The sequence below is a fragment of the Ambystoma mexicanum genome, chromosome 1q (assembly GCF_040938575.1).
Source record: "Ambystoma mexicanum isolate Mex_15411 chromosome 1q, UKY_AmexF1_1, whole genome shotgun sequence".
Taxonomy (NCBI): domain Eukaryota; kingdom Metazoa; phylum Chordata; class Amphibia; order Caudata; family Ambystomatidae; genus Ambystoma; species Ambystoma mexicanum.
The window spans coordinates 129,646,852-129,661,453 of NC_090922.1; the positions used below are offsets into that span (position 1 = coordinate 129,646,852).

General features: G+C 47.1%; 1 protein-coding gene across 1 annotated transcript in view; it reads left to right on the plus strand.

Moving 5' to 3' along the window:
• Window positions 1-14,602, plus strand: part of ZCCHC14 (zinc finger CCHC-type containing 14) — a 1,189,754-nt gene that overhangs the window by 1,638 nt on the left and 1,173,514 nt on the right. The gene's annotated exons all lie outside the window — the stretch shown is intronic.

The following is a 14,602-nucleotide window of genomic DNA, read 5'->3' on the forward strand; positions in this document are numbered from 1 at the left end:
TCTGATAGCTTAACATTCAAAATACTTTCAATAATCAATCTTTCCATGAAACACTTAAAATCCTGCATATCCTTACAAATATTTTTGTTGAGTTGCCTTTAATTTCATTTTCACCATTGATACTCTATTGCCGCTTAGCCGCAATAACCAAAAAAGCCAGTTCGTTTTTCCTCTGGGAATCCTGTGCTTTCACTTAGTTTTGCAGCTATATAGTTTTTAGTCCTGCATTCACATGCAACATAATTTCCGTTCTTCTAGTTATTCTGCAACGCGGCATCTGTGTGACCAAGTTGGATGACTCGCAGGGCAGCAGGTTGTCGAGGTTGGTCATCCTCGGGTGAACATTTTTATGTGCATGCATCCACTTAACTGGAGTTTGGTATTTATTATTCAAGGAATTATTTGGGTCATTTAACCTGGTAGCATGTATCTCTAAAATCAGCCTGCGTGTCAGCAGTTTTAAAAAGATGTTTCAAATATTCACATAGGTTTAATCATAATTTATGGGTGCACCCTCACATTAAACAGACCTGACCTCAGTGAAAGCTGGTGCTATCCCCCCAACACCGTAGGGGTACAGATATTTACCACTAAAGAATGAATGTGACTACGTTATAAGACTCCTAACCACAAGGTGTTAAATGTGGGGTGGGTCCACCATTTAAAAAAAAAAAACATGGTGCAGTTTATCTCGGCATGCTCCCATTGATGTCCCCCCATAATGCAATTTTGTATGTCATTGTGAGTCCCTTCTCTAATATGCATGTGCTCATGCGCTTTGCAATGGGAACGCAGAGTTAAGCTGATCATGACTTCCCACATCTGTTGAATTTCAAGGATTTTGTTGACTTAAATCTGCACAACATAACTGCACCTTAACTACGTTTTTTCAGTGAATTTCAAGGGGTTTGTTATACCAAGGCCTTCAGCTGTGTCCACTGTACATGTTCCCCCAATATGTTTCTCTTGGACCCATTAGGTGGCCACGGCCTCAGCAATTCTTTTGGGCCCACTAGCCAGGGCCTTCGGACCTGGCCAGAGAGCACGGCCACTGTGTATCTTTTAAAACACTATCTTTCCCGCTCACTAGCCTTGGTATTTGCCCATGAGCTTCGGTCGTGGCCCCTTTACATGTTGCCCCAATAGCTTTCTTCCAGTCCCTCTGGCCATGGCCAGTGCCGACAGCCTTTGGCCGTGGCTACTCTAACTATTGCTCCAAGTTTCCTAAACAGGCCCAATAGCCATGGCCTTCGGCCAGTGGACCCGTTCGTCGGCATGTCCACACCACAAGGTTTCATTTGGGCATACTAGACACAGCCAGTGGCCACAGTCTTTTGTCGTGGTCCATCAGTAGGTTTCGTTGGGCCTAGCCATGGGAAGTAGCCACAGCATCCGCCTGTGCCCCCTTTCCATATTGAACTATTTGGCTGCTTAAAGTAACCCAGTAGCCATAGCCTTTGGCCACACCCATTACCCCTGACCTCACTGCAGCTGCACACTGCTTTTTTTTTTTCTATTAATCTAATTTTTGTACATTTTGGAGAACCCCCCCCATAACTGCAATTGGTATAACCCCAATAATAGTAACGTACTATAAATAACTCAGTTGTCGATAAGATAAGCCTGGTTATTTGCAAAAATAACCCTGGTTATTCGTGTGACACACTTTCATTCCCGATCTTGTTTTCTACTATAACCCCGGTTATTCTCTCTATAAACCTGCTTATGTGAAAATGTTCAAACTCTGAGATTGGTCCATAACTTCCTCATTTCACATGCTGTTCTCTTTCCACCTCCCCTCCTCTAGCCTGATGCCATATCATCCTTTCTCCTCCTCCAATTGGCATTTTTTCCCATTTTTCATTTTCGGCTAACCCTGGTTATACCCGTAATAACCCGGTCATCTCACTCATCGAGCAACTAAAATGGTGGATTTTCATTTCTTAAAAGCTCCGCTGGTGCATTGTGGGACACATCCCCAGAACCGCCCACAACACCTGCACTCGCCCCTTAGTTGCCACCAGGTACCACAGTGTTGTGAAATTGTCGGGATATTATCAAACGCCACAACAACTGAGCTGTGGACATTGGCAGGTGCACTGGCCGTATAAGTGGCAAGGGAAGACGGGTAGGGCTGCGAGAAAGGTGGGGGGCGGAGAGGGCCAGATGTAAAAGGGAAATTAAAGGTCGCACAGACGAAGATCAGGACAGAGGCACAGGGGTGCTCCCGAAACCCATCTGGGGAGATTACAGAAGCCGAAGCCCACCACCTCAAGTCAGGATAGAGATGCCAACTAACAAATTCGCACTAACAATTTCCCCCTCTGCATACATCTCTCAAACTACAAACCGAACACAACCACAAACCTAACGCACAACAAACCGCACAAACTTCACTACATTGCAACAACAAAACATAAACACACATAGACTCGCACAACAGTACATGACGACTACCGGCCGCAAACAACCCAGGCTCAGCCAACGGACCCACCGGGCTGAGGCCGCCAACAGCACATCACTGCTCTCTTGCACTTTTCCAGCTTTCACCCACTAACCCCCCCCTCCCTTCCTCTTTCAGAGCCGCCAGAGCGCCAGCGGACCACTCCGGTGGTGATAGTGCACAGTACAAATGTCCTTTAACATTAACAACAATAGCTATAATTTTGGCAGAAGGGAGCACCCCCTTCTCCATCTAATATTTCAACTTCTACTCGACGGAATAACCCCAGACACCACCTGCAAAACGAGTCATCGCTTCGTGCCCAAGTTGCTTCGTACCTGGTCCAATTCTGTCCAGCGGTTTTTGCTGTGTACTGCGCAGACATTTTGACTTTTTTCACTATGGGGGAATGAATGGAAGTAGACCGAAAACATTGTTTTTTGGGGGGTTATTTTTACATTTTTCAACAAATCTTTCTCAACATTTCCAGTCCGACTGGGCCTATGCCACCTTGTTGTTTGCAAAATATCATCCATATCTGTCCATATGTATATAGCTATGATGTGAATGTAACATAACAAGCACTATGCACTTTATTTAATGGTAAAATGTACCAGATGAACACCGACACTGTGAACATGAAGCACTCAAACAATAAAGCTTTCGAAAAGGCATCATGCACTTTAAAAGCAGGAGGCACTTTGATTACCGAATTAATTAGGGCAATATGTACTGAAGCGCTGCTAATGCATCTTAAAAATACACCAATCACTTTGATGTAAGGAAATAAAGAATAACAATGGTCATCAAATGCAATTCTGTACCTCAAAGAGATTAAAGGGCAACAAGAAAATTAAATATTGCTGATGCATTTTAGTAAAGCACTATGCACTTAACCTATGAAGGGGAACAGTGGTCAATAACATGGAGCCGAGACAATGAACCTAATAAAAATGGGCCAGTTGGAAAAAACGAATACGGGTACTGCTGTTGTTCAGGTTCATTGTGTTAACATCATTGAACACATGTGTCTGCAGCTGCAAAACACAGAGTAACCATGAAGAGGAACAGTCCTTTGGAAAACAATGGAAAGGATACATGTGGGCTAAGATAAATTGTATCCATCAAATTGTGGAACTTTAAACTGATAGGTAATAAGTTACCCTTGTGAAGCAAGAGACCAACTGTAATACCTAGTCACAAAGCCGCTCTCTACGTTACCCAACCTGGGTTGTGGTTTTTCAAAATTACTAACAGTTCAGCTTTAAAGTCAAAAATATACTTCCAATTTCAAAAAGATAAACGAGAAGTTCTGTTGTTTTTCAAAATAGTTTATATCAAAAAAATTATCTAAAAAAATGAGTGGTCACTAATATTTTCTTAGTGAGGAAGAGTTTGCCACAATTAATTAATCAATCAGACCGAATTTGCCAATGCATTTCGGAAATACATTTCCTTCATCAGGGCCAGTCTAAAAATGATACATACATATTCATGAACAAAGGAAACAATTAAAAACCGTGCATAATTGCATATTGGTGTCATACACCATCGTGGTAAAGTTAAAAACATACCATTCAGTTGAGGTTGCAGTAGTAGATGAGTAAGAAAGGGCAGAAAAAAGAAAAATTGGAAAAGGCCGATGAGTCACTATTGTATATAGGTAACTTAACAGTTAAATAAAAAAGAAAAGAAAAAGAGCCAGTTACCTGTGACGGGTAGGTAGAATGTTGAGTGTGGCGAACTAAAGTGTAGCGGCCATGTGGTGACTGAATCGAACTGCCTGACAGGAATCAGCGCAGTAAAGTAGCCTGCAATGCGATTGCAGGAAACAGAAGAAACCCATTGTTGAAAGCGGTTCTCATCCGTAGTCATGATTATTTAAAAGGTGAGGGACGTTTTACCGTACCGAGGGCGGGAGCTGAGCTGTTCTCCCGTAGCCGGCATGAAGCAGACTGCCGTTGTCGCATCGGAGTGTTGCCGAGGCAACGCTTCCTAAATACGACACATGACCACATTGTAGCCCGAAGGGCGAGCGGGCGATAACAGATGCTGCAATCAGGCCGATGGGCTTGAAATAAATGAATCTAGACATTTATCAGACCTCATGAGGATGAATGGGGAATTATAGAGTGATCAAATGATGAAAAAAGAGTATAGTAGAAATGGAAGAAATACTGGTGCAAGAAGGCTGTATTGACAGAGTAAAATGACAAATGAACAAAGGCAAGTAAAAAGTAATGCTAATGACAATAAACTCTGCTGCCATTGGTGTCTTCCTAGGGCGGCACCTTGGGTCCTAGACACAGGGTCCAGGATGTGCAGCGATGGAGTAAGGAGGTAAATAGAATAAGAAATAGTGTCTATATGCATACCTTCTGTAATTGGTATCTTCGAGTGACGGCACCTTTGGTCCCAGACTAAGAGTCCAGGAATTATAGTAGAGCTTATACAAAGTTCACAATATATGGGCACTGATAACACTGTATAAAGTATTATCTAGGAACATACCAATCATGACAGTAGAAATAACACAAGATCATAGAAAACAGTGATAATTGATTTCCTCATTGAGTCCATTAGGCGCTAAGCTGCCCAGTTTGTCTATCCAGAAAGTCTCTCTGCGATTAAGCCGCTGGCCCAAATCTTCATGTGGATTGTTTTTCGTTAGTACTTTCCAAAATGACAAATCTAATCTGTGTCACATTATGTCAATTTTCAGCCCAATGGCGTGCTACAGCCGAGTTGATGTTTGCATTCCGAATGCAGGACCGATGTTTCCAATGATGGAAATGGAGAGTAGTAGGGGTGCAATGGAAAATGGCTCGAGGAGGGGAGGCAGGACAGCCCCTTAGTAGTGGTGGTTGGCCAGGGGTATTGCTTCATTTAGACCTGAGAGCGTAATTTAAAAACCCACCATGCTTCTTTGTAGTTCAGGGCGTTCTTTACATTCCCTGAGTTTTGTATTTTTTCAAGCACCTACCACTTAAGGTGGTCCTGGTTGTGCTGTAGTTCCAAGAAGTGAGAGAGCAGTGGAGCTGTTATGGTCCGACATCTGATCCTGGAACGATGTTCCACAATGCGTTTGTGTACCGGTCGACTGGTCTGGCCTACATATCGTAAGCCGCAGGGGCATTCTGTTGGGTTAGTTGCATGTGGCATCTGCAAGCATTTATACAATATCTTCTTTGCTTCTTGCAGTTTGTGTTGCTGCGACAAGCTAATGGCAACATTATAAACATGCAGGCTGTATGTGCATGTTACTGTCCTCTAACTTATAGAACTGTACGCCTGTGTTCTTCGTGTGTTTGGGTGTGTGACTGTGTCCCGATGTGCAGATGGTACATGTGCTTCATGTCTAACTCTGCTATGTCATGCTGTTTTGAACAACTAGATGCATGGCTTCTTGGTGCTTTAGTGGAGACTGTCAATGGAGTTGTCTTTGGTTTCATCCTGCGGGTCTTCACCCACCTTGCGTAATGTTTGCACTGCTCTTGGGTTGTAAGGTTGAATGAGAGGGTATCTCTCATTGTACTTGGCCATCGTAGGTGCACTCTTGCGATCGGCAGCCATGTTGGTTTTGGTTTTTCTTCCAGTTCGAGTATTTTGCGGGTGTGGGAACAGTGCCTTATTTCGACCTTCCCTCTTCAGTCCCCCCGCCCACATCACAATAAAAGCGTGGATCGTCTATCAACCGCCATATCATTGTTATCCCTGCAAGGTGTCCATAGTAGTTCACATGATAGTCGAACAACCAGTACATGCAGGCGCATCCTCCTTGGGGTTTGCACCATACCCACTTCCCTTCATACTTCCTTGGGTTACGTGGATTGTCCACATCTATTCCACCCGGAAATAGGTCACACATCGGTATGCTGTCTCTGTCTCTTTCCTGCACGATATCATCCGTTGTTCCTTCAATGCTGATATCCATGAGAATTTGCATTCCTATTGCTTCTTCCTCTGTTTTCTTGCACCTTCCGATACATATCTTGATCCCACACAGGGATGCTCCTAGTGCCAGAGCTCCAACTATCACCTTTAGTCAATCTGCCAACCAAGATGGCATCCATGACCAGAGGTATGCTAGCCAGGTTGTGTCCTTCCCTGTTCCAAGTGCTTCGTCCTCAATCTTTGCATGCATCTGGGCCAATTGTGCAACTACACCAGAGAGTGTTCCGTTATCTTCATCGTTTGCAGGTATGAACGTGCAACATGAACTCCCTATTTTTGTGCAAACAACTCCTTCCATAGCTGTGAGGAGATCATGGACGTATCTATACTGGAGCACCACCAGTCTTATTGCTCTAGTTCTTGTTTTATGGCGTTTAACCCATTCACTGTTGAGTTTAAAGTTACCATCGATTCCCAGCGAGTGATTTGTAACCATTTGGCATTAGTGTACGTCTGTATTCCAGGGATCAGTAATGCAAAGAACATTTGTGTTCTATTGAACAGTCTGTGTGATGCTGGTACCTCATCCAATGCGGCTTCTGATTTACCGGAGAAGTAATTCCCCTCTCTTTCTCTGCTCAGTTCCTTCTCTGTCTGTGTTATCGGCTCGGGCAGGTGGTACTGCGTCTAGTGACCTCTTCCTCCTTTTGGTGTTTTCCATTTTTGGGAAGTCATCAATCTTCACGTCTTTCCTGGGTACCACTAGTGAGGGCTTGTTGATGAGTACTAGGGAGCATATTCGTTCCCAGTCAGGTGGCAATTTCTCACATGCTTTAGATCCACAAGCCCAATAGTGATTCATCCACACCTCTGTTCCTGCTCCCATTTCCGGGATTGTTTCAATCCTTTTGCATCCTTCGCTTTCACCAACCTCTTCATCGCCATTGTATTGATAACACGCGGCCGGTGTCTTCAGGGGAATTATTGGCATTGGTCCAGCTTCATTCTCCACCCATGTCACCAACTTGGCACTCCTTTCCCATTCTTTCAGACACTGATGACTTTGCTAAGGTCAGTGCCTTGCTTCCCACCACTCCGTCTTCCCAACCATCGTTAGTATATACTTGTCTATAGATCAATATTTGCGGTCTCTCCCAGCAGCCTGGCTCTCCTACTTCCTTCAATCTTGTCCATGGACATGGCAGGTCTTTCAATGTGATCGTCTTGGTGTCTCCCTATTTTGGTCCATTCGTTATGTACTGTAGTCCTTCCTGGAGCTGCCAGCAATTTTTCATCATAGCTAGTGTCTTGATGTAATTATCTTCATATGGGAAGGTCCCCTTGGACATCCGCTTCAATGTTGCTGTTCTCCCTCGGAACCTTCCTCGCGTCTGGAACCTCACAAGGTACATAAGACATTGTGCTCTTGCTATGGGTATTTCTGTTGCAATAAAGGGTCTGGAGGCACTCGTGGCGTAGGGGATTAAAGAGCAGACATAACAGCTCTCCCCGGTGGTATCCCTACCAACTTTGGACATTTGCTTGTACTGCATGTTGTTACTCGTGTCGTGTCTGTGAGATATGTGTCAACTCCCTTCATGCCTGTATCAACACTGCGCTTACCTCTCCTTACCTTATCAGCAGTGCCTTCTCCTCCACCTGACATGGTAGTTCCTGCTGCTTTGGTCGGTGGAACATTATTATGGACCATAGCTGTAGCATGCATTGCAAAATACAACTGCCATAGGATAGTACCCAGTATTCCAGTGGGAATCGGGAAACACACAAGAGCCAAAATACAGTTTATTTTATCCATTGTGACCACTTAAGCTGCTTAGTCCGAGCAGCCGTTGGGATGGTAAAGTTGCCTGCCTGAAAATTGCAAAAAAAAGCGTTATTGTTTTAGTAATTGTCAGTACCTTCAAGCTCTGCGAACTAAATAGTCACTTAGGGCAAAGGCAAATACTTCCTCCCCTACCTTTCTTATGGATGGGTCTCTCAGTGTGGGTAGAATGGGTTATGCACTGTGTTCAAGTTGGGGATAGGCTTGGGTCAAGTACTCTATGAATACCCGGAAATCTACTTCAGGGGTTCGGGCTCTAAAATGTCTAGGTCTCCTCATCGAGTGTACAAATTGGTTGGACAATGCTTCAGGGTGGTCAATGATGGGCAACATCAAGGAAATTCCCTAAACAATTCTAACAACATACACAGCAACCTGCATGTGTGAGGAAAAAGGAGAGCGAGAGAACAAAACGGTGTTACAGCTGTCAGGTGTGCAAAATATCAATTACTGCTCCACAGCCTGCCTGTGCAGAAAAGGGTTAGATCACATAAAAATGTGTTTCAGCTGTTGATGCACATGAGCGTGTCTGTCTCTAGTCTAGCTGCTTGGGAGTGTCGGACCATAGGATGGCCGGGTTTCCCTAACTCGGGAATGTTTGTGCGCTCTTGTAGTTCATCGAAATCCGTTGCGTTGGCTCTGTCGATCGGTGCTCTCTCGTTGCCTGGTGTGGCCACCGCTTTGTAGGGCTTGAGGTCTTTGAGGAGGTTCCAGGCAGTTTTGCCCTCTAAGCAAACAGCTCGATCAGCCACAGCCACAGCCTCCACTAAATCGGGTCTTGTGAATCGGGGTGAATTCCAGCGCCTCAAGAAATTCTTGAGGAGAAATAGATCTCCTACTTGCACTAAATGTTCCTTTGTTGTCTGTTGTACTGTTGTCAGAGTTTTCTTGCTCGTCGTCTTCAGGCCTGCCCACGTCCGTTGTATCTGGCGAGAGATAAAAGAAGCGCTAGCAACCAGTAAAGTAACACATTCGTACATTTTTTTACCCAAAATCTCAGCAGTATTTTCAGTCTTTTAGTGGTCTAGTGGGAGGAGCCAATGGGAGATGCATGCGCTGTCCCGTTACCACCTCGTGGGGCGTTAAATGGTGGTCGGACCCTGGCTTGATGCCCAATTCGAGGGCCAACGGCAAACAGTGAAGGCAGTTTTTCTTGGTGCTCTGAGTTTTGGCAATGCTTTCCTTCAGGAGGCCATTGAGGCGTTCACACACCCAGTTTGTTTGCGGGTGGTACGCACATGTGAATTTGTGTTTTATTCCTAGGAGGGTAGTGATGTGTTGGAACATTTTGTTGGCGGAGGGAAAGGTTATTGTCAGACTGCAAGACCTCACAAACGCCCCATCTTGGGAATACCTCCCGGACCAGGAATTTGGCTGCCCGCAGTTCGTCAGCATGTGAACAAGGTCCAGCCTCTATCCACCTTGAGAATGGGCAGACAACCACTATCATATAGCGGTATCCTTGACATACCTGGATCATGTCCACGTAGTCAACATGGCGATGCTAAAATGGGCGTTCGGGTCTGGGTATTGCTCCTCTCACAACTCTCAGGGTGTGCCCTGCAGTGAATTGCTGACAGGTTAAACATGTATTGATGAAATTTGCCAGATGTTTGCTTAAATTTGGACAGAACCATGATTCTCCAATGCCTGCAACAGTGACCTCTTTCCCTGTGTGCGTTGGATGATGCAACTGTCCTTGTACTGTTTTCAGTAGTGCAAGTGGCATGACCACTTTCCCTGTGTGGTTTTCTCACCATATGGTGTCTGTGGGAGACATAGAGCACCCTTCCTTTCCCTCCTTGGGTGCAGGTCCCTGCAGTTCCATTCCATAAGAGTTTCTGGTAGGCAATTGTACCCTTCTTTCAACACCATGTTTCGCACCCCTCCCGGGATGGTGGGCCTTTCCTTCAGTTCCCACAATTCTCCAAAATATGATGCACATTTTGCCTCAGTCAGCTGCTTCGTTTCCCCTCGACATGGCGTCTTCCCAGTTGGCGTGTGCTTGGCACTTCACCAATGCAAACTCCTGTGGGTATGTTATTACTTCAGTCAGTTCACCTAGCAGAAGTGTATGCTGCACTGGGGTCCCATCTGCTCTCCTGTACCCTCACATGCCAATCCTGAATGTACTGTTGATGTAACGTAGGCAATATCGAAGTAAATTGTCACACTCTTACCTACGCTGTGCTGTATGGCCAATATGAGGGCCACTAGTTCTGCTGCTTACGCTGAATGAGATGTTAACCGGGAACTTGGAACTGCCTCAATTGCCCCGTCCTCCTTCAACCTCACTACAGCAGCCCCAGTCCTCCTGATTCCATCAGTTTGATCAATCATTGAAGAACCATCAATGTAGAGCACGTCTCCCGCCCCCCCCACCCTCAAGTGCATCTTCCTCCACCTTACATGTCTTGCTGAATTGCTCTATGTTCTTGGTGCAGTCATGAGCCTAATCCTCTAGTTGGTAGACATCTGCCATGAATAGTGCTGGGTTTACAGTTTTGCATCTTACTATCCTTAATTCTGCCTTGGATAGTATTATCTCATATCCTGATGCTCTCTGTGCGGTCAATGTGCTCTTTGGCTTGTGCAATATGGCAAAAAGGGCGTGCTCCACGTAAAGGGTGATGGTGCACCCCATTGTTATTGCATATGCTCTGTCTACTGCGAAGGCTGCAGCTGCCAGATATTGCTTGCATGCATAATGTCCTCTTGTTACTGGTTCGTATTGCCCACTATAGTAAGTAAGTGGCTTATGGCCCATGCTTGTCATCTGTGTCGGAACCGCCTTCATTACGACACTGTCAGTGTGTGAGAATAGGAAATATTCCCTTTTATATTCCTGGGTCCCTAGCACTGGTGCGGTGCATATCGCTTCTTTTAGCTCATTGAATGTGTCAGTCATGTCTTGTGTCTAGGTCAGTGACTTTTCTCCTCTCTGTGCTTCCTTCAGTGCTGTTAAGAATGGTCTTGTGTCTGTGCTGTAATCGAAAACCCATGCTCTGCCATAGGTGCACAACCCCAGAAATTGCTGCATTTCCATCACTGTTTTAGGCTGTGGTGTGTTGCGTATTGCCTGTGCTCTCTTTGGGGCAATATGCATTCCGTCTTTGGATATCAGCTGTCCAATGTACAGTACTTCCTTTTGACACTAGTGGAGTTTGGCCTTGTCCACCTTGTATCCTTTGTCAGCTAACACTGTCAACATGTGCACTGAATCTGTCCTGCACTGGTCCTCTTTCTCACTGCAAATCAGGATGTCATCTAGATATTGTAGCACAGTGTTCTCTGTTTGAATGTTGCTTAGATCCATCTGTATCACTCTGATAAAGATAGATGGTGATTTGCAGTACCCTTGTGGCAAACGTGTATGGTTCCACTTCTGGTTGCGGTACATAAAACTAGTCAATCTTGTGAATCTGGGTGTAATGGCACTGAAAAGAAGGCGTTTTTCAAATCAATCACGGTGAAGCATGTGTCTTCCGCTGGGATGCCACACAGGATTGTCGCCGGGTTTGCTGCTACTGGATACTCTGCTTCTACAATGTGGTTGAGAGGGCGTGAATCCTGAATAAAACGCCATAACCCCCCGTTCCCCTTGCGTATGGGGTACACTGCAGTGTTGCATGGAGATTCTTTTTTTTTTTATTGTGCTTTGGTCATAAGAGAAAATCATGACTTTTAACACATGTGCTTACCAAGAGAAAAGAAAAAGAAAGAGATAATATACATAATATTTGGGGGGGCGTGGCTTGGACGCCATGTGAAAGGACGTGCCTGAACGGGAGCTCCCGCTGATCCGAACATTATCCGGCTGAATCCGCGCAACGGCCGCTACGATGTGGCATAGACGGTGATGACTGTAAATGCGAAGCTCGGCTGCACATGTGGATGCATTCTCATACGGGATTGTGCAGCGCTTGTGTACTCAGGAGCCGCGTGAAGTTTTTGGGCCGGAGCTTCGCCGGCAGACAAAATGGCTGCCATCGCTTGATGTTGGGACAAAGGATCGGGGACCGGATTCTGGAGGCGATTCCCTCAGTTCACGTTCAGCGCGATCCAGCGAAAGCAAGCTTGACTGGAGGTAGCCGAAACTGTGTGGCGACGGGGGGACATAGTGCCCCCAGACCTGGGGCCTAAGCGAGATCGAAGGGACGCTCCTGATCGAAGATATGACGAGCAAGCTCCTGAGGGCGAAGAATAAACAGCCCACGCTCGACGAATTTGCCAAGACATCGCCTGGCACCGAGGGGACCAGGAGCAAAGAGAAGGCCCAGCCCAAGGAGATGGCCGCAGGAGGAACGAACCAGGAGGTCCTGGCAGCGATCGCAGATCTGAAGGCGACATGGGAGACCAAACTCCAACTTGCGGTGGCCGAACTGAAAACTGCGATGGAACTTCAGGTCGGGGCGGTACAGGAGGACGTGAACCTCCTGAGGCAAGATGTGCGAACCCTGGCCGAGCGCACAGAGACCCTGGAGAAGGAGATGGGCCCGACTGTGGCGGAATGTACTGCGCACAAACGAGAGATCCATGCCCTGGTGCAGAGGGTAGGCAACCTGGAAAGCAGGGCTGAAGAGGCAGAAGGTCGGGCCCGCAGAAACAACATCCGGATTGTGGGCCTACCGGAGGGAGCTGAGGGCCAGAATCCCACAGATTTTATTGAGACTTTGCTGCTGCAGGAGATCACCGGAGGTGCCCTAACGCAGGGATTTGCAGTGGAGAGGGCACATAGGGCCCTGATCAGGAGGCCACCGCCGGGTAATCCGCCCAGGCCCGTGATCGCCAAGATCCTCAACTACAAAGACCGGGAGAAGATTCTGGAACATTTTCGTAAAGGGGGCACCATACGGCGAGGGGAGGCAACCATCACTGCTTACCCCGACTACACTCTACAAGTGCAGCGCAGTCGGATGAACTTTGGGGCGGTCAAAAGGCGCCTGCGGACGGCCGGTTTCAAGTATATGTTACTCTACCCAGCCAAACTTAAGGTCTTCTTCAAGGCTAAGACGCTGTTTTTCGACACCCCTGAGGAGGATGTGGAATGGCTCGATGCGCAGAACTGCCCTCAGGAGCCTGATGAGCAGATGGCGGACGGAGCAGGGAGAGTTAAGTGAAACAGTGGGCCCGGCGGACTTTGAACATTTGGACTGGAATATAGTCTTTGCCACTTTGTGATGGGGATGCACTTTTTAACTGTTTCGAACATGGTCCGCGAGCGCGGATATAAATGTGTAGGGGGCATCCGAGGGCCGTTTTATTCGTACCCCAGTGTGTGGTTAGGTTAGTCACTGTGTGGGGTGTGACACCCTGTCGGGTTCTCTACGGGGGCTTCCGTAGAGAACCGAACACGGGGATGCCTGAGATCCAGGGATGGAGCTGGGCGGTTGGTTGGGTTAGGGGGGTGGGGGGTGTTAGTTGTTATGTGAGCCTGGGGAAGAAACTGAGAAGGGATGTAGTCGGGACTGGGGGGAGGCGATCAGACCAGAGGGGGAAGTGGGAGCTACGGATAAATCATGGGAGACCTTAAGGTATTGACATGGAATGTTAGAGGGTTGAATAGCTACCTGAAGCGTAATAAGGTCATGTTGTATTTGAAGAGGCAGAGGATAGATGTGGCCTTGTTACAGGAGACGCATTTGACACGGGATAAACTTGAAATGGTGCGGAGAAAATGGAGGGGGACAGTGGTTGGATCCACATTCTCTGCGTATGCCAGGGGTGTGCTGGTTTGGGTTGCACCACATGTCCCGTTCAAGCTCTTGGGGGAGGTTGTGGAGTCGGACGGGCGGCTGGCCATGGTTCGGGGGATTGTGGAAGGTAGAGTTGTCTGCATCATAAACACTTATGCGCCCAACCAGGACACAGCGACTTACTTCAAGACACTGTGCGCGAGACTCGGTGAAGGGATGGGGAGCACAGTAATCTGGGGTGGAGACTTTAATTGTGTGCTTAACCCCAGGGAGGACAGGTCGGATGACAAAATGGTTAGGCCCAGCCCAGCGGCCAAGGTGTTGCAGTCGCTGCTAGCGGATCTAGGCCTGGTAGACGTGTGGAGAGCGAGACACCCGGGTGGGAGGCAGTATTCGCACTATTCGGCTCCGCACCAACTGCACACGAGGCTCGACTACTTTTTTGCCACTCCAGACATTCTTACGGAGTGTGAACAGATTGACTACAGGGCGAGGGTCCTCTCGGACCACTCGCCCCTAATCATGCATTGGCGGCTGCGCCCCCCACGTGCACGGATTCCAACATGGCGCCTTCGGGCGGAAGCGCTACGGGATCCGGTATTCAAGGAGGACATGAGGGAGGAGATAGTCGCGTACTTTGAGTCGAATACAGGGAGTGTCAAATCGGCTGGTACTTTGTGGGAGGCTTTTAAGGTGGTGATGAGGGGAGTTGCTATCGCGAAGTCC